Genomic DNA, 19,754 nt, shown 5'->3' on the forward strand with positions numbered 1-19,754 from the left:
ACTGACATCTGTCCTCACCCTATCCACATTATTGCCTTTTCTCTACTCCTCTATACCCCACCTTCCTTGGTATTGAAAACCAACTTCCTTTCCCTCTTGACAAACAAGGGAAAATCCGCGGATTCTGGAAATCCAAGCAACACACACAGAATGCTGGAGGAGCTCAGCAGGCCAGGCAGCATCTATGGAAAAGAGTATCATCGACAGTCCTGCTGAAGGGTCTCGGCCCAAAACGTCAACTGTACTCTTTTCCATAGGTGCTGCCTGGCCTGCTGAGCTCCTCCAGCATTTTGTGTGTGTTGCTTTGCTTTCTCTCTTTTCCAGTTCTGCTGAAGGGTCCCAGACCTGAAATATTAAAGTTTATTTTTACCATATACTATGCATGACTGCTATGTGTTTCCAGAATTTCCTGTTTTTTTTATTCCTCAGTGATGTTATTCTTAAAAAAAAGCACAATTCAAACAGAAACTGCTAGAAATATTCAGCAGGCCAGGCATCTTCTGTGGAAAGAGAGAGTTGATATTTCAGTTTGAAGATTTTCAGAAAATGAAATATTAGATGTAAACACATTTTAAGGTACTGAAGAATTAATGTTGGGATGGATAAAACAAAAGAGATGGTTGATAATCGATAGTAGGTATATTATTGTCATGTGTGCCAAGATACAGCGGAAAAACCTTGTTTTGCATGCCATCCACGTGCAGTTTATTCCAAAGTACAAGCACATTAAATTTGTACGAAGGGAATAGCATTAACAGGTGCAGACTATAATGCCACAGGTACAGTGCAACTGGAGAAAAAGGGGGGTAACGTCACAACAAGATAAGCTGAGAAACGTCCCAGTGGGATAGGAGTTGTCCTGGTGCTGCGTGTTTTCAATCCTTTGTGTCTTCTGCCCAATGAGAGTGAAGAGAAGAAAATACAACCAGGTAGGAGGGATCATTGATTATATTGGCTGCTTCCCCATGGCAATGGGTAATGTAGGTGATGCACCATCAATAACTCACGCTGAGACTTAGGAAGTGAGATATCGGCTTTTATTGACTGAAGAACAACACTACATCCTGGGAAAATGAGGGAGAGCAGCAGACCACAGTCGCCTTTATACAGGGGTCTGTGGGAGGAGCCACAGGAGCAGTCAGCAGGGGTCTGTGGGAGGGGCCACAGGAGCAGTCAGACAGGTATATCTAGTTCACCACATTAGGCACAGTCAATGGAGGAGAGGCTGGTTTTCGTGGTGGACTGAGCTGTATCTGCAACTCCTTATGGTTTCTTGTGGTTTGAGAAGGACAGTTGCCACATCAAATTATGACTGATACTAGCAGGATGGTTTATCTGGTGCATCGATAAAAATTGGTAAGGGTCAGTAGGGACATGCCAACTTTCCTTGGGTGTCTGGGGAAGCAGAGATGTCAACATGCCTTCTTGGTCATGCTGTTTCACGGTTAAACTTTAAAAAGTTATTGGTGTTATTTACACCTAGAAAGTTGAAACTCTCAATCAACTCCACATTAGAACTGCTGATAATCGAGGAGTGTGTAGTCTGCCCTGCTTCCTGAAGTTAATGACTTGTTCATTTGTTTCCTTGACATTGAGGGAAAGATTGTGGTCTTGACATCATGCCACTAGGCTCTCATTCTCTTTCCTGTACTCACTCTTCGCAGAATTTACGATCTAGCCCGGTATGGTTGTGACATCTGTGAACTTGTAGATGGAGTTAGAGCTGAATCTGATCACACATCAGAAGTGTACATGGAGTGAAGCTGTTAGGTTGGACGTCAGGGAAGATTTAATGACCAAAAGCTTGTTAGGGCATGGAAAAGGGGGGTAGGACAAACAAGGGAACAAAATATCAGTCTGAAAAAGCTGCAAATGACCAAAGCTAAAACTACCAGAGTAAGATATTGAGACTGATACAAATAATGGTAGCCAGAAAATATTGAACATAATCTGTGAATTTAGAATACACTAACTCTGAAAATAAAGTGCCATTCCTCAGACTTTCACTGAGGTCTATTAAAGGCCAAGCATAGACAGGTTAGAGTGGGAATGGGTCAGCAGATTAAAGTTATGGGCAACTAGATGCTGAGGTAATGATTTAGTCTAAAAAGAGGCAATCCACAGCCATTGTGCCATTGCTTTTATTCAGTTTTGATATGACATAGGATTTATTATTGAGAGATGAATGTCTGGAGTTTGGGATTTTAAAAGGGTTGAAAGTTAAAGGCAATAACACATATTTCCCGAAGCTGTCAACAGTGTAGTCTGAGTGCTGGGTAATATTGTTTGTTTTGCCATTTAGAGAAGGCTTTATGCATGAAAGCCATATGCATGTTCTGAGATCAATAAAATTTTCCCATTAGCAAAGAGTTAATGGGTAGATTGCCAACATTCATTACTACTGGAAAGTAAAGAATGATGTTCATTCACTTACTGGTTTGATGCTGATGCCCACATAAAGCTGAAATGATGCGAGGCTACCTCCTAGAGACAGGTCTTATACACCCTCACAAAATGTAGTATTTTCCCTACAGTAAGTGAAACGAAAAGTATATCGTCCTCCCACAAGTGCTGTAGTGTAGATAACTGTACCAAAGGAACACATGAAGCAATTATATAAATAAATGGCAGAACTTAAAGACAACTGTCACCTTTTTTAAAATATGTCACACTTCTATGGTTTGCTAACCAAATTATATGCTTTGTGTTCTGCTTACATTTTACCTCAAGAGTATGATTTGATAGAGGTATATAAGATGATAAGAGGCATTGGTAAAGTGGATAGCCAGAGACATTTTCCCAGGACAGAAATGGCTAATGTAGGAGGGCATCGTTTTAAGGTGATTGGGTGATTGGAAGAAAGTATAGAGGGAGCGTCAGAGGTAGATTTTTTTTTACACAGAGTGGCGAGTGCATGGAACGCACTGCCAGGGGTGGTGATGGAGGCAGATACGTTAGGGACATTTAAGAGACTCTTAGATAGTCATATAAGTGAAAGAGAAATGGGGGGGCTTCATGGAAGAGAACACTAAATTGGTGTAGGAGTAGTTTAAAAGGTCGGCACAACATCGTGCGCCAAGGGGCGCGTACAGTGTTCTATGTTGTATAAATATTCAACTTATAACCATATTTCGTTTAGCATACACCAATTTCCAAAAAGTGAAACACAATAAAAGTTGACATTCAGGATATTTTAAGTAATCCCTAGTAGTTAATAGATCAATATAATCCCCAGTAATGCATGGAACAATATTGAGTTAGTTAATCTTCCTGAGGCTGACTACTGCATGATGCACTGGTAAGTTAGCTGTTATCATCAATTTTTTGTGTGTTGTTTTTCTTATAGTACGTCCAAAGAAATTAGATTTTGAGAGGTGTATTTCCAAAATAGAATTAAACTATACTTACAAAATTATATTTATTTAAAATTATAATTTGATTGGAACAATCAAACTACCAAAATCAGTCTGTTATAGTTCAAAATCATTCTTCTTTTCCTGTTTGAGAAGAAAAGTTCATGCAAGAGATTTACTTGGAGTCCCATAACATTGGAGTTGAACCATTTTGGCTTGCTTATATTGATGTCGATCATAAATTGTAGTTGGGTAGATAAGTAAATTATTTTCTCCAGATTCTATCTTAAAAATGGCATACACACTCTGTTGAGATTTTGTTTATCTTTCAGATGTGTGCATGCACTCACAACCACTGTGTTCAGTGCACAGTGAACAAAGTAATAGACATACATCTTTGAAAATACTCTTTTAAAGTGAACTCAACAATTGACTGCACACAATAAACTAGTTGAAGAAATGGACTGTGTTTTCCATTCAGATTATGAAACCTGAGGTAAACTAGAATGTGTATGATAATGTTTATCAACATAGTAAACAGAACAGTACATCATGGTACAGGCCCTTCGACCCACAACATCGTTTCAAACCAATTAAATGAGCAATCAAATGGGTAACTAAACTCATTTCTTCTGCTTACAAAATTTCCATGTCCTTCCATTTTCCTCCCATGAACGAGAGGAACTGCTGGCTAGGAAGCTCAAACTGGCTTTATGAATTGATGTAAAATAAGTAAGAAATGGAAAGTGAAGCTTTTCAGTTCTCTGAAATTATTCTACTACTTTATATGATTTGTCCTTTATTTAAACTTCACTGCCATTTTGTGTGTACTGTTGATAAATCTGGGCCAAAAACACCAGCAATTTAACTAAAGACTATTAGACCATAAGATATTGGAGCAGAATTACACCATTTGGCCCGTCAAGCCTGCTCCATCATTTCATCATGGCTGATCCATTTTCCCTCTCAGCCCCAATCTCCTGCCTTCTCCCACTATACCTTCATACCCTGACCAATCAAGAATCTATCAAACTCTGCTTTAAATCTACATAAAGACTTGGCCTCCACAGCTGCCCGTTGTAATGAATTCCACAGAATCACCACTCTCTAGCTAAAGAAATTCCTCCTCATCTCCATTCTAAAAGGACTCCCATCTATTCTGAGGTTGTGTTCTATTGTCCTAGATTCTCTCACCATAGAAAATATCCTCACTGCATCCACTCTATCAAAGCCTTTCACCATTTGATAAGTTTCAGTGAGGTCACCCCTCCTTCTTCTAAATTCCAGTGAATACAGGCCCAGAGCCATCGAACAATCTTCATATGACAAGGCATTCAAACCTGGGATCATTTTTTGTGAGCCTCCTTGGAACCCTCTCCAGTTTCAGCATATCCTTTCTAAGATAAGGGACCCAAAACTGCTCACTATACTCGAAGTGAGGCCTCACCAGTGCTTTATAAAGCCTTAACATTACATCCTTGTTTTATATTCTAGTCCTCTTGAAATGAATGTTAACATTGCTTTTGCCTGCAAATTAACCTTTATGAAATGCTGCACTAGCACTCCCAAAGTCCCTTTGCGACTCAGTTTTATTTGTATTTTCTCTCCATTTAGAAAATACCCTTTCATTGCTTTTACCAAGTGCATGACCAAACACTTTCCAATGCTGTATACCATCTGCTATTTCTTTGCCCATTCTATAATCTGTCTAGGTCCTTCTGTAGACTCTCTGCTTCTTCAAAACTACCTGCCCCTCCACCTATCCTTTTTGTTTTAGTTTGCTAAAAACTGAACATTCATTTTGTTCATTTGTCCCTATTTTTGCCATTGTTCCCCAATGTTTTGTACTTTTTGAGAATAAAATAATATTTTAAAATTAACAACTTCTTAGAATCTGTATAAATGAAGTATATAAAATCACTATTAACTACTGTAAAACCTTAATTGAACCGGTGTTAGTTAGACGGGCGTATTATCTTAGTTACACTGAGTTGAATAAGTCTTTGCACATAACAATAGAATTTATTTAAATCTAGGCCTCCCTTTTCATCTAGTATGTTGTATGTGGGTAACCTATTTAAGGAGTTGCACTGCAATTCAACAAGCATCATTGACCAGACAAATGCTTCACAGTTCCAGAGACAATTTTAGACTCATCTCAATTCTAAATTTATCTGTGTCACAGAGAAAGGAATGAGCTCACTGCCAGTGGGACGCAGCTAACTGTTCAAAAGTAGGACAGCCCTCATGCTGTTTCCACTGATTGCTTGCTTTGGGTGAAGTTGCTACAGCAACTACTTTATGAAGGAGAAAGGAGCCAGAGAAAGCACCTGAACATTTAAAAGGTCCATTGTCTAACCCACAATAAATTATTATTATGGTTATAAAGTAAACCCAAGTGATTTGAGGAACTGTATGCATAACTGTTGTACTTCCTCACGTATCACAATCATAAAGTGGTATCCAATGACAAGGCAAATGATGTTAACTATTTGTTAAGTGGTTATTGAACCAACACTATTTACTGCAGTTAAGGGTTATAGTACTGCTAAATTAAGTGCCCAAAGTACTGTGCATGTAGCCAAATGCTATGAGAGTATTCCGACAAACTTGTAGCTAAGCCTCTAACTCTGATCAATAGTTTGATAACTGCAGTCCTAACAATGAAGTTAATAAATTATTTGACATCCTTGTCAGCTGTTATGTTACAAAGTAAAGTGTACTTTAAACACATTATGAAGACGTTATGATATCTTTATTTGATTGATAGTAATCATGATTTTGTTGCTCTTGGATGTGACTTTTGGACATTTATGTCAATCATTTGGTAATACAGAAAGCTGCTTTCAAAGAGAAATTTATCTCAAGCCAATCATGTTTAACATTGTTACAGTGCACGAGACAAACTTGTTCTAACAGATGCAACAGTCCATGCAACAGATCATTGCCTAGAAAGTACAGTGCACTCTAAACTGTGCCAAGAAAGAGGTAGTAACTAGAACAGTGACCATTTTGGATGTTGTCCCAATGCATTCATTTAGATCAAGATTTAAAGTTAAAAATATTCTGCCCATTCCTCATCTTCCTATGCTGGCCTCAGGAGATCGAGGGGGCACCGGAATGGTAGAATTTACAATTGTCCAATGATAGGCATTCCCTGGACAACTTCAATCAATTTTCCTTGAAAAACCTTAAAAAGATCTCTGCACAGGGAACAGAGTCATTCGGTACTTTTTAATTTGAGGTTGTAGGAATAACTCATAACAGGTGTATCCTGTTGGAGAAATTTGGCCCTCAAAATTTCAAACACTTGGTATTCAGGGTTAATTTGCTTTTCAGTTGTCTGTAAAATCCACCATGTGTGATCCCATTTCTAAGCACGAGTCCCACGGAAGCATAGAAAATTGAATTATCATTTCATCAAATTGGCTATCTCTGTAAGTCTGAATATAATATGTTATTTTATTTCACCTTGACTTCTAATTTCATTTAATACTTATCTTATTACTCTGTATTATCCTGAAACCATAGGGGATTTCATGTACTGTTAATGAAATATTATTTGCTTTATCATATTACAAAGCACTGGCCTTCCATCTACTTACTAATATCAGATTGGGTAGATTATATTGCTGCATATTGATTTGGAGAATCTCTCACTTGTAGAATGCCGACTTAGATACGTTTAAAACTGATGTAAAAATTTCCATTGGTCCTTTATGGAACAAGTTGGAGTAATCTCAGCCCAATTACTAACATTCACTGTTTAATTGCCTGCAATTTAGCATAACTTGGCACTAGGATATTATAAAATAATTGGATTTTCAACCAATACTTAAAGATGAATGGCAGAAAGATTAATTCCTAAGGAATTTACAGTATATTAGCCAAAACCAAACTTAATTAGTTTGACTCTGCAAACCACAAAATCCTATAAACATTCAGGATAAATTGGAGTAAGGCGAAAAGCAGATTGCACAAAGGAGATGAAATACACAGTAATTAATAGAATTCCAATGAGTACATTTTTCTGTACACCGCTATTTTACTAGATACACAATTCAATGATAACAACATATTTAAAAGCACATTTAATGTAGCAAAATACTCAATAATCATCAAATAAAATTTAATACCCAGCCACCTAGGATTGGCTATGGTCAAAAATATAGTATGCTTTAAAGGAGGAAATAGAAGTTTAGGAAGGGAATTTCAAACCTGAGGACCTTGGTGCTTGAAGTTAGCCATTGAATTCTGGGATAATTGGGAGGAGGAGCATGGATATCTCAGAGTATGGTAGCTGGAGGATAAAGTGTAAGCGGGGGCATTATCATCAAGTTTCCTGATGATGGGAAGCCAGCAATTTTAAGCTTCAGGAGGAGAGAAATTATCTGTGTGAAAAAAGGTTGTTGCATAGGAAAGGAACACGGTGGTTCTACTATCAGCACACAGTGATCATTTTCATAGAGCTGCTGTTTTATATTGTGAGAATTCATTTGCATCCTTTGACACTTGAAATTTTCCAATTAGCGTGGTTAATTCCAATCTGAAAATGTATTCGCTATCTCTTTGCAACAACTTGTATTAGCTTCTTACTTTTCTTTTGGCTCTTGGTACCCCTTTCAACTACATGGGCAGTTGCTGCTGATTTCCATTTCCTTACTCCAGGTTCTTCCGCAACCAGTGCTCAGTGTCAGATGTGCCTTCCTCACACTCTACACCCACTAAATCCTTTCCAAGTTGCTGACAGAATGTCTTATCCTCTTCAGACAGTATCCACAGGAACATAAGAGAAGCAGAAATACACATTCAGTCTCTCAAACATTCTCAGCAAATGTAACCATGGCTGGTCTATTTTGTGCCAGTTGCCTTCTTCCAAAAAAAAACCTATCTCTTTTTTTTTAAAATGCCCTCAATGATGTACTTTCCACGACTCTCCAGGGGAGAGAATTCCAGAGCTTCACTGCCCTCTGTGGAAGCTTTCTCAACTTTATAGTCTGCTGCTGTGTCCCAATGTTGTCCCATTGTGTTCCTGACCAGCTGTAATTCAAACCCAGTGTTTGCACGCTGTCAGAATGCTAAATTGAAAAATGTAGTATGGTTCAGGTCTACCAGTTTCAAAATAGGATAAGACTTTCATTATCCCCACAATTTGCCTAATGTCCCATAATGAGCCTGAGCTGACATAATAAATGCTGTCTTCTTGAAATTTGCCAATTAGCATAGAAGGCAACATTCAGAGTCCGCTATCAGTCAGATCCTGATAATATTTTGCTTCAAGGCTGCAGCCTAAGGATAAAATTGTACTGGGGTCTGACTGACATCAGACATAGAGCCATTGATTTTTTTCTTCACTTTTCATGATAATCTGTTTTAATATAGTTTCATCGCTGAAATAATGTCTCCACATAAAGATACACAATTGCTTGATAATAAATTTATAAAACGGATTTATTCTAGCATAGAACAGTACAGCACCTGAACAGACCTTTTGGCCTGTGATAACCATGCTAACCATGATACTGATTTAAACTAAATCAAACAAATCCCATCTGCCTGTACATAGTCTATACCCCTCCATCCCCTGTCTGTTCACATGTCTGTCTAAGTGCCTTTTAAATGTTGTTATTGTACTTGTTTCTGCCACCTTCCCAGCAAATCACTCCAGGCATCTATATTGTTTAAAAAAAACTTGGTGTCACTAATCTCTTTTAGACTTTTTATCTCTCACCATAAATGTGTGTCCTCTAGTATTTGACATTTCCACCCCGGGAAAAAACACTGCATCTGTTTCTGCTTCTTGTGATGTGCAAGCTTTCTGGCTTGCTGTCAGCCTCACAATTAATTTGCTTTCTCAAAATTAACAGCCTTGTTTTAAAACTTGGCCACACAAGATCCTCATTCTTTGTCTTAGACAGCAAACTAATATGTGACCTAGCCCTGTGGTAAGGTGGAATCAGCATGGAGGTTGACTTGTTCGTGAGATTCATTACTTTGCCCTTGCATTTGTTTAATAGGTTATTAGGCTCTGGGCTGGCGATAAAAATCAGGCATATGCTGTTCTTTGACACTTTGTATTGAAATTAAAGGCACAATGACTATCTAGGTCCCATGTATTATACCTTTCACTGTGTATGCCATATTTGTTATGAGTAATGATTGTGACTTTAAGGCTGTTAAGCCTTCCAGGAATGTATCATGCAATTAACTGCTCTCTGGGCTGCAACACTGTCATGTTCAGAGTTCTATAAATGTCTGAAATATATACTTGAGGTCCTCAAACCTCACATATGTAAGGGAGTACATGCTGCCACAGACTTTGTAAGAAACTGCTCAGCAAGCTTTTTGCCACTCTTCCTACCAAAGTGGATACCCTTGCATGCCTTCTCTCTGCACTTCACATTTCCTCGCTTTCCCTGTCTTCGATACACACAGAAGCACAATGTTCCGTCTGTTTATCCAGTCATTAACACAGACTGTGTTCCGTCTGTTTATCCAGTCATTAACACAGACTGTGTTCCGTCTGTTTATCCAGCCATTAACACAGACTATGTTCCGTCTGTTTATCCAGTCATTAACACAGACTGTGACGAGCTGAGCTTTTTGCACACCACTGGTCTGCCAAAATGAAAGTTTCTTTCTACACTATCTCTCTGCTCGTATTTTACCACCGACACTAACTCCTACGTTATGAACAGCTAGTTTATTTCAAAGGTACATTTAATGTCAGAGAAATGTATACAATATACATCCTGAAATTCATCTTTGGCACCTTAATAAATAACTTAGTAAATCTAGATATACTGCACCTACTGTTCCTATTTGCCCACCTTAGTAGTTACAATTCTCTGAAAACTTATTTAATGTGATTGGCTTTTTTATTAGACCATATTGACTCTGTGTAGTATTGCAATTTTGTTCACTGCTTTATGCTCGTTTGTCCTGAAAGGGAAGAGTGGTGAACTAACTGTGCGACCTGGCAGTTACTTTGATCTCTCCGAGCTTCTTCATGATGTAAAAGCTATAGGGTGTCCTTCTTCCCTGTAACCACTGACATCCTTCCTCAACAATGTTCGCTGCCTCATCCAAGAAAGTACAAAACCTTCTCCTTAAGTCCTGAGTCATATGGACAAGTACTGATCTTCTGCTCCCTCGACCACTACACCCTGTGTTATCATCAGAAACCATATATATCACTCCAGGAATGCTTGAGCATTAAACCTGCGGGTCCCCACTTAGCATCCCTAGGCATATTTAAATCATGGTATTGAGTAATTAGCTCACTCCTGCTAGCTAAACCATACTTTGATTAGTTGTGTTTATTTACTTCACACTCTCTTAATCCCTGTTTTCCACCGAGATTCCACCGAGATGTAACACTGAGCGTTATAGGAAGTCATTCCTGCCTGTGGCCATCAAACTTTACAACTCCTCCCTCGGAGTGTCAGACACCCTGAGCCAATAATCTGGTCCTGGACTTATTTCCACTTGGCATGATTAACTTATTATTATTTAATTATTTATGGTTTTATATTGCTATATTTCTACACTATTCTTGGTCGGTGCGGCTGTAAGGAAACCCAATTTCCCTCCGGATCAATAAAGCACGTCTGTCTGTCTGTTTTCATCCATGCCCCCAAGTAACAATTTCCCCACTTCCTTCACTGACTTCTCTGCCCTGCCATTGTTCTGCAGTGACTGAGTTACAGCAGAGACCAGGGTGCTACACAGACACACGGGATGGCAAAGGCTGGAAAATCATGGGCGAATGATGAAATGCTGGAACAACGCGGTCCTGTATCAAGCCTGAGAGTGTAAAGTCAGAGAGGCACAGAGCACTACAGCACAAAAACAGACCCTTTGGCCCTCAGTCTGTGCCAAAATGTTATTCTGTCTAGTTGCATCAACACACACCTGGACCATAGTCCTCCATACCCCTTCAATTCATGTACTCATCCAAACTTGACCTAAGTGTTGAAATCAAACCTGTATTCACCACTTCCAGTGGCAGCTCGTACCTTTATCGTAAGTTTTCTCTGCACTCTTTCAGTCTTGTTGATATCTTTCCAGTAGGTAGGCAACCAGAACTACATACAATACTCCATCCAAATTAGGCTTCACCAATGTTTTATACAACTTCAACATATCAACCCAACTCCCGTACTTAATACTTTGATTTACGAAGGCCAAAGTGCCAGAACCTCTCTTTATGACCCTATCTACCAGTAACGTCACTTTCAAGGGATTATGGATTTGTAATTCCACATCCCTCTGTTCTACTGCACTACTCAGTGTTCCACTGTTTACTGTGTGAGTCCTACCCTGTTCTGTCCCCCCAACGTGCTACACCTCACAGTTGCCTGCATTAAATTCCAACAGCTCATTTTTCCAGCTGATCCGGATGCCACTGCAAGCTTTGACAGACTCCGTCTCTATCCACAATTGCCTCAATCTTGATGTCAACAGCAAAGTTGCTGATCCACTTTACCAGATTATCATGCAGATCACTGGTACAGATGACAAATAACAGTGGACCCAGCACCAATCACTGCAGCACACCACTCATCACAGGCCTCCAGTCAGAGAAGCAACCATCTACTGTCACTATCTGCCTTCTCCCGCAAAGCCAATGTTGAAGCCAATTTACTTTTTCATCCTGAATGGCAAGTGACTGTGCTGGCACTCTGGTTCTCAACCCCCTGCAATTCTAGCTTAAACCACACCAGAACAGCACCAGGCAATCTTCCCACTAGGATATTAGTCCCACCCTAGTTCAGTTGCAAACTGTGTCATCTGTACCGGTCCTACATTCCCAGGAAGAGAGTAAAATGATCCAAAAAAGTTGAAGTCTTCCCTCCTGCACCATCTCCTTAGCCATGTGTTAAACTGTATGATCTTTCTATTTCTAGCCTCACTAGCACGTGGCATGGGGAGCACCAAGATCAAAGGCCAGTAGGTTGATGTGAGATGGGGAGGACTTTTGGGCAGATGTGCCCAGGTGGGGAAGGGGAAAGGAGGACTGTGAAGACAAAGGTTGGTAGTTGATAAGTGGAAACAAATAGAAAACAAAGAAAGTCATAAGCAGATAGAGCCAGGTGTCGAAGAGGAGGGGGAAAGGTAGAGGCAGAGTTTGGTAGGAATAGGTAGAACCGGATAAGGGCAGATGGAACGTGGGTCAGCAACCTGTCTCAGAACTGTGGGATTTTAAAAAAACCAAGTACCATTCCTCCTTTTCAGCATCAAAAATTAAGAGTCATGGAATTATGAGGTAGAAGTGAAATTAGAATTGAAGAAGTGTATTTTTTATCTTTCCACAGTACAACCTCTAATCCTGCTTCACGCAGCCACCTAGACACATTTATTTTAATCATGAAATTAAATGCTTATAAGTTACATGATTTATCTTTACACACCACTGTATGCCAGTCCAGCATACGCAGTTCCACCCCGACAGAGAGAGCAAGTATGAAGCTAAGTCATTTTCCTGTCTTTCCTGATGAGGTTAGAAAGAGATGAAAATTTAATCTGTCAATGTGTGCCACTTTGCTACCTCTTCACCTTAATTTTTCCAAAAGCAAAGAACTGCGATATTTTGGTCAACCTGTGTCATTAAGATGGTCTTGCACTAGGTAAATCTATGCAAGGCAAAATTGTGTCCCTGTATGTTTAAGGTCTATTTGGAAAGAAATTAAAGAAAGTAGTTTATGAGACTGTAGGATTGGCATAACATAACATTCATTTGCAACTCTCGATGAAACAAATACGCAGAGATAGAGGAAATGCAGTAAGTTGTAAATTCTTAAACATATACAACATTTATCATCTTTTACAATTCTAACCAAAGCCTCTTGTAGAACTGCAAATAAATAAATTGGAGAGCCTTCATGGGAATAGCTGTCTCCCAGGTTTCTAAGTGTGGCCCAGTTTCTAAGTGTGCTACACATTCTGGTACTAAGTAGTCTAGACCTGAATCAGAAAGCGATTCTACAGATGCTGGAAATCTAAAGCAACACATACAACGTGCTGAAGGATCCTGTTGAGTTCAGAGCAGAATCAGTCCCCGTAAGCAGTCTGCAGACATTAGGACTGCAGGTGTGCCCTTAACCTCAAAAATGGAAAGATCCTCCAGTCTCTCATTCTTGATCATTATGTTGAAACCCTCCTGAAAAAAAGATATGTTCATGATAATCAATGACAGAATCCTAATATAAAAATGGCAAATGCTGGAAATTCTCAGCAGGTCGGACAGAATCTGTGGAAAGCAAAGCAGAGTAATCAGAGGAATTGTTTCAAGTAAAATACATGTTATTAAAACTGGCTCTGATCAGGGGTTTTCACCCCAAAATGTCAGCTCTGCTTTTCTTTCCATAGGTAGCTGTTAAGGGTTTCCAATTCTATTTCAGCATTGTTTTGATTTTCAATTATGTTAGAATTCTGATGCATCTCTATTTGAGAAGCTTTCTGACATCAGAGAGAAACTTATCTTTGGTCAATACCACTTAACGCGTTGAGTTTACTCTCCCCCGCCCCTCAGATCTTGTTTCTCTGACTTCAGTGAAATCAAATATACAATAATATTTTGCATACATTTAGTGCAAATAGAAGAGGCAAATTTCTCCCCATTACCATCCAGCTATGTCACTATCCAGAAGATTCCATACCTTGAGTTAGCATCTTCAGTAAAAGTCCAGTGACAGCAAAGAGAAAGAAAAAGCTACTTCAAGTTGTTGATTCATCTCTGAGTTTAGAAAATCTTTGAAGCTTCACTTTCAGTAGATTTCTGGCAAAAAAAACATAAGCATAATAACAGTACGAGGGGTGATGGATAAGTTCATGGCCTAAGGTAGAAGGAGTCAATTTTAGAAAACTTAGCGCATTTATTTTTCGACATAGTCTCCTCCTATATTTACATACTTAGTCCAGCGGTCGTAGAGCATACGGATCTTGGACCTCCAGAAAGTGTCCACAGTTTGATTGATAGGTTTGTGGCCTAAGGTAGAAGGAGATGAATTATACAGCTCTTGTTACATGCACATGTAGGTCGACTCTTTGAGTGATTATGCAGAAAGTTTGAAGTTAATAACTCATCTCCTTCTACATTAGGCAACAAACTTATCAATCACCCCTGATAAGTTATTAACCAAACTTCCTGCATAATCACTCAAAGAGTTGAACTGCATGTGCATGTAACGAGAGCTGTATAACTGATCTCCTTCTACCTTAGGCCATGAACCTATCAATCATCCCTGCTGTGGACACTTTCTGGAGGTCCAAGATCCGTATGCTCCACGACTGCTGGACTAAGTGTGTAAATGTAGGAGGGGACTATATTGAAAAATAACTATGCTAGGTTTTCTAAAATTGACTCCTTCTACCTTAGGCCACGAACTTATCCATCACCCCTTGCTCTATGGAATACTATATTTTTGGCTAAGAAGCCCTCCATTGGTGGGTCATCCATTGATATTGTGCCCCAGCTGTCTATGTGATACACAAGCCAGAGCAGTATGATATGAAGAGCAAGCTTTTGCCCTTGGTAGGATGCTCCCCCTCTCCACACAGCTGATGAACCCAAAGGAACGGCAGAGACCGATGCAGTTTAGCACCAGTGGCATCACAGGGGTTGCCAGTCGGCATTGAACTCAGTGTAGGACTGCCTTCGGGACTCCAGCTCTGGATTTTTCTTCGGGGTTTATTCCCAAAGCTTTATCTTGAGTGGATATAACAGCCAGAGCAGCAGAGGTTTGAGATCAGTTTTTCTTCTCCTAGATGAGCAACCAACAAGGGCTGGAGAACCCCATCTGCATGAAGTGACTGGTTTTAAGCTGCCAGTAACCCACCTTTGACCCTTCTCCTGTCATTAGAAACGGTTCCACTGGCTTTAGTAGCTAATCCATACGTGAAGGCCAGGAGTTGGACTTGGTTGTCTGAGGCTACCTGAGACGCACGCCATTGGGAGCATTTAATAAGTAGTGGGAGTTTATCCCCACTACCACCCTGGCTATAACAACCTTAAGGAACCATTTGCTAAGAAAACACCAAACTTTCTAAAAGAACCTAAAGAAGGATCTTGGCCCGAGATGTAGACTGTTTATTCCTCTCCATAGATTCTGCCTGACTTGCTGAGTTCCTCCAGCATTTTGTGTGTGTTATTGAAAATGGTCATATGTCCATTTTGTTCTTCCTTCCCATGGACCTCATAGTAAATATATTACAGTGAATTTACATTGTTCTTCAATTCTAGCATGGCCACCTTAACAAAATCCCTTTCCTGTTTCCATATACCGGTACTTGTCAGAAATCAAACTTGGTGATTGATTTCATTTTGTGTTTTCAAGTCTAAATTTTTAGCTTTTCCCCAGTGGCTAAATACCTCTTGGTCAGACTGTAGAATCTTTAAACACAAGAGATATTGCATATGCTGGAAATCCAGAACAAAACACATTCAAAATGCTGGAAGAACTCAGCACATCAGGCAGCATCTATGTAGAGGAATAAATAGTCAACCTTTCGGGTCAAGACTCTTTATCAGGTCTGGAAAGGAAGGGGGATGAAGCCAGAATAAAAGAGGCGGGGGAGAGGAAGGAAAACTAGCAGGTAAGTTATAAGTGAAGCCAGGAAATAGATGCAAAATGCTGGAGGAACTCAGCAGGCCAGGCAGCATCTATGGAAAAGAGTACAGTCGATGTTTTGTTTCGGGTCGAGATCCTTTATCAGGACTGGAAAAAAAGATGAGAAGTCAGAGTAAGAAAGTGGTGGGAGGGGAGGAAAATCCACAAGGTGATAGCTGAAACTATGGGTGGGAGTTGAAGTAAAGAGCTCGGAAGTTGATTGATGAAAGAGATACAGTACTGGAGAAGGGGGAATCTGACAGGAGAAGACAAAAGGCCATGGAAGAAAGAGAAGGAGGAGCAGCAGAGCAAAGTGACAGGCAAGTAAGGAAATAAGGTGAGAAAGGGAAAGGGGAATGGGGAGTAGTGAAGTGTGGGGACATTATCAGAAGTTTGAGAAATCGATATTCATACTATCAGGTTGGAGGCTACCCAGGCGGTGTATATGATGTTACCCTCCAACCAGAGTGTGACAGTACAGGAGGCCATGGACTGACATATCGGAATGGGAATGGGAAGCAGAATTAAAATGGGTGGCCACTGAGAGATCCTGCTTTTTCTGGTGGATGGAGCATAGTTATAAACCCACTGAATCTCACAGTTACCAGCACTATACCTCTTCCCACCTTGTTACTTGTCAAGATGCCATCTCCTTCTCTCAAACCCTCCATCTCCACTGCATCTGCTCTCAGAATGAGGCTTTTCACTCCAGAACTATGGAAAAGTCCTCCTTCTTCAAAGAAAGGGGCTTCCCTTCCTTCACCATGAACACTACCCTAAATCACATCACTTCCATTTTGTGCACGCCTGCCCTCACCCCATACTTCAGCCACCCCACCTGGGATAGGGTGCCTCTTGTTCTTACCTACCACCCCAGTAGCCTACGCATCCAGCACACAATTCTCCAAAACTTCCACCAACTCCAATGGGATCCCACCACCAAGCTCATTTCTCCCTCCCCCCCATTTCCTGCCCTCCGCAGGGATTGTTCTCTACATGAATCCCTTACCCATTCATCCCTTCCTACTGATCTCCCTCCTGGCACTTATCCTTGTAAGCAGAACAAGTGCCTGCCCTTTCACCTCTTCCCTCACTACCATTCAGGGCCCCAAACAGTCCTTCCAGGTGAGACGATACTTCACCAGTGAGTCTGCTGGGTTCACATACTGTGGTGCTCCCAGTGTGGCCTCCTGTTTATCAGTGAGACCCGAAGCAGATCGGGAAATTTGTCATAAAAAGTGGGATCTCCCAGTGACCACCCATTTTAATTCCACTTGCCATTCCGATTCCGATGTGTCAAGCTACGGCCTCCTCTACCGTCACAATGAGGCCACACTCAGGTTGGAGGAACAGTATCTTATATTCCATCCTGTAGCCTCCAACCTGATGGCATGAACGTCGATTTCTCAAACTTCTGGTAATGCCCCCCCGTCCCCTGCCCAACCACTCTTCTTCACCATTCCCCATTCCCTTTTCCCTCTCACCTTATCTCCGTATCTGCCTATCACCTCCCTCGGTGTTCCTCCCCCCTTTTTTTACTTCCAGGGCTTTCTGTCATTTCCTATCAGATTCCCCCTTCTCCAGACCTGTATCACTTTCACTAATCAACTTCCCAGCTCTTTCTTTCACTATTCCCCGGCCTCCCGGTTTCACCTATCACCTTCTGGTTCTTCCTCCCCACCCCCACTTTCTTACTCTGACTCCTCATCTTTTTTTCCCAGTTCCAATTAAGGGTCTAGGCCCAAAAACGTTGAGCGTTTACTCGTTTCTATAGATGCTGCCCAGTCTGCTGAGATTCTCCAGCATTTTGTGTGCGTTGCTTGGATTTCCAGCATCTGCAGATTTTCTCTTGTAGGTGAAGCCAGGAACCTTCTTACTTACCTGTTGAAGCTGAAGAGCTGATGATTTTCTGATGCTGTATTACTGGTTAAAGCTGTATTACTGTACTACCGCTGTATTACTGGTTGATTATTGATGGATATTTGTAGGTGATAGGTAACCGGTGGTGGTAAGTAGAACTGAGACAGGGGAAGATAGAATATAAGGGTCCTGTTCACCATTTCTTTCACTGATTTACTTTTATATCCCTAATCACTATGCTTCTTTCTTAAATATGGTTTATAATAAATGTGCAGATTATTTTCTAAATAGGGAGAACATCCAAAATTCTGAGATGCAAAGAAACTTGGCTGTCCTTGTGCAAACACCCTCAAGGTTAACCTGCAAGTAGAGTCGGTGGTGAGGGAGGCAAATGCAATGTTAGCACTCACTTCAAGAGGTCTAGAATACAAGAGCAGGGATGTGATGCTGAGGCTTTATAAGGCACTGGTGAGGCCTCACCTTGAATATTGTGAACAGTTTTGGGCTTCTTATCTAGGAAAAGATGCGCCGGCATTGGAGAGAGTTCAGAGGAGGTTCACAAGGATGATTCCGGGAATGAAAGGGTTATCAAATGAGAAATGTTTGATGGTTCTGGACCTGCACTTGCTGGAATTTAAACAGATGAGGGGGATCTCATTGAAACCTTTTGAATGTTGAAAGGCCCAGACAAAGAATTTCTTTAGTCAGAGGGTGGTGAATTTGTGGAATTTATTACCACAGACAGCTTTGGAGTCCAGGTCATTGGGTGTATTTAAGGCAGATCTTGATAGGTTCTTGATTAGGCACAGCATCAAAGGTTATGGGGAGAAGGCCAGGGAGGGGGGCAGAGGAGGGAAAATAAGGGATCAGCCATGATTGAATGGGGGAGCAGACCATGATGGGCTAAATGGCCTAATTCTGCTCCTATGTCTCATGGTCTTATGGTCTTACTTCATTTCTCACTCCGTCTGAGAGTCATTGTGTCTCTGGTCTCATTCAACCCTTCACTAAATTCCTCACATTTTTCTGCAGGAGAAGCACTGTATTATTGTAAAGCTTCAATCTACTGTGGGATATCTCCTTTCATGTGGTAAATCCTTAGCTCGTAGCAGTTCTATCAGAGCATGGGTTTAAGGTTATCACACAACATTGTCAGGCCAGAAACAAAACATTGATTGAAGATAGAAAAGACTGGTAGGACTGGGTCTGTGAGACACCACTCAGATACAATACAGTCATTATATAGTGTGTGTCTTTCAGACTTGTTCCAGTAGTATAGGCTTTGGAAAATCTTCCTAACTAGAAGTTATTACTGAAAAATCTTCTGCCTTTTTCAGACCTGGAGATGATTTTTATCTAATAGGGTATTGTCTTGGCAATCTTAAAGCTCGTTTCTGTCCTATTGTCTTTACTCTTAACATATACTTCTACTTCATCATTGTCTATTTAACAGTTCAAAAGAAACAAAAACATCCTAAATTTTGCAGTAAAATTGTAGTACTGTTAGTCAATCACTTTTTTTTGCCAGTCACTTGGCAGAGAATTTGATTACAATGTCAGTTCAAAGAAGCACATTCTGAATGATTGCTTCTGGGTTGTGAGACAGGAGCAGATAATGTAGCATATTAAGCTGTAAATCATTCGGGTAAATTTTAAAAAGGAACAAAGTTATCGAGAGAAAAGCAACAAACAGTTCCAGCATCTGCAGTCTCTTGTGTCTCTGTCGAATAAAGTGGTTAGGTGCAGAAAGGAGGATATTTTGAAGAACACTGACAATATGGAAGAATAAAGAAGATGGAGACTTCTTATTTTCAATCCTCTTTATTTCCTTCGGTTGCAACATTGAGGTCTTCTTTAGGCTTTTAACAGCAGAAATAAAGGTCAGAGCATAGCCTACACCCGTTAATGGGATTGGCGTTAATTGGAACAT

At 40.4% G+C, this 19,754-nt stretch overlaps 1 protein-coding gene across 1 annotated transcript in view; it reads left to right on the forward strand.

Moving 5' to 3' along the window:
• Positions 1 to 19,754, forward strand: part of dab1a (DAB adaptor protein 1a) — a 721,091-nt gene that overhangs the window by 578,800 nt on the left and 122,537 nt on the right. The window lies entirely within an intron of this gene.

The sequence above is a fragment of the Hemitrygon akajei genome, chromosome 12 (genome assembly GCF_048418815.1).
Source record: "Hemitrygon akajei chromosome 12, sHemAka1.3, whole genome shotgun sequence".
Taxonomy (NCBI): Eukaryota; Metazoa; Chordata; class Chondrichthyes; order Myliobatiformes; family Dasyatidae; genus Hemitrygon; species Hemitrygon akajei.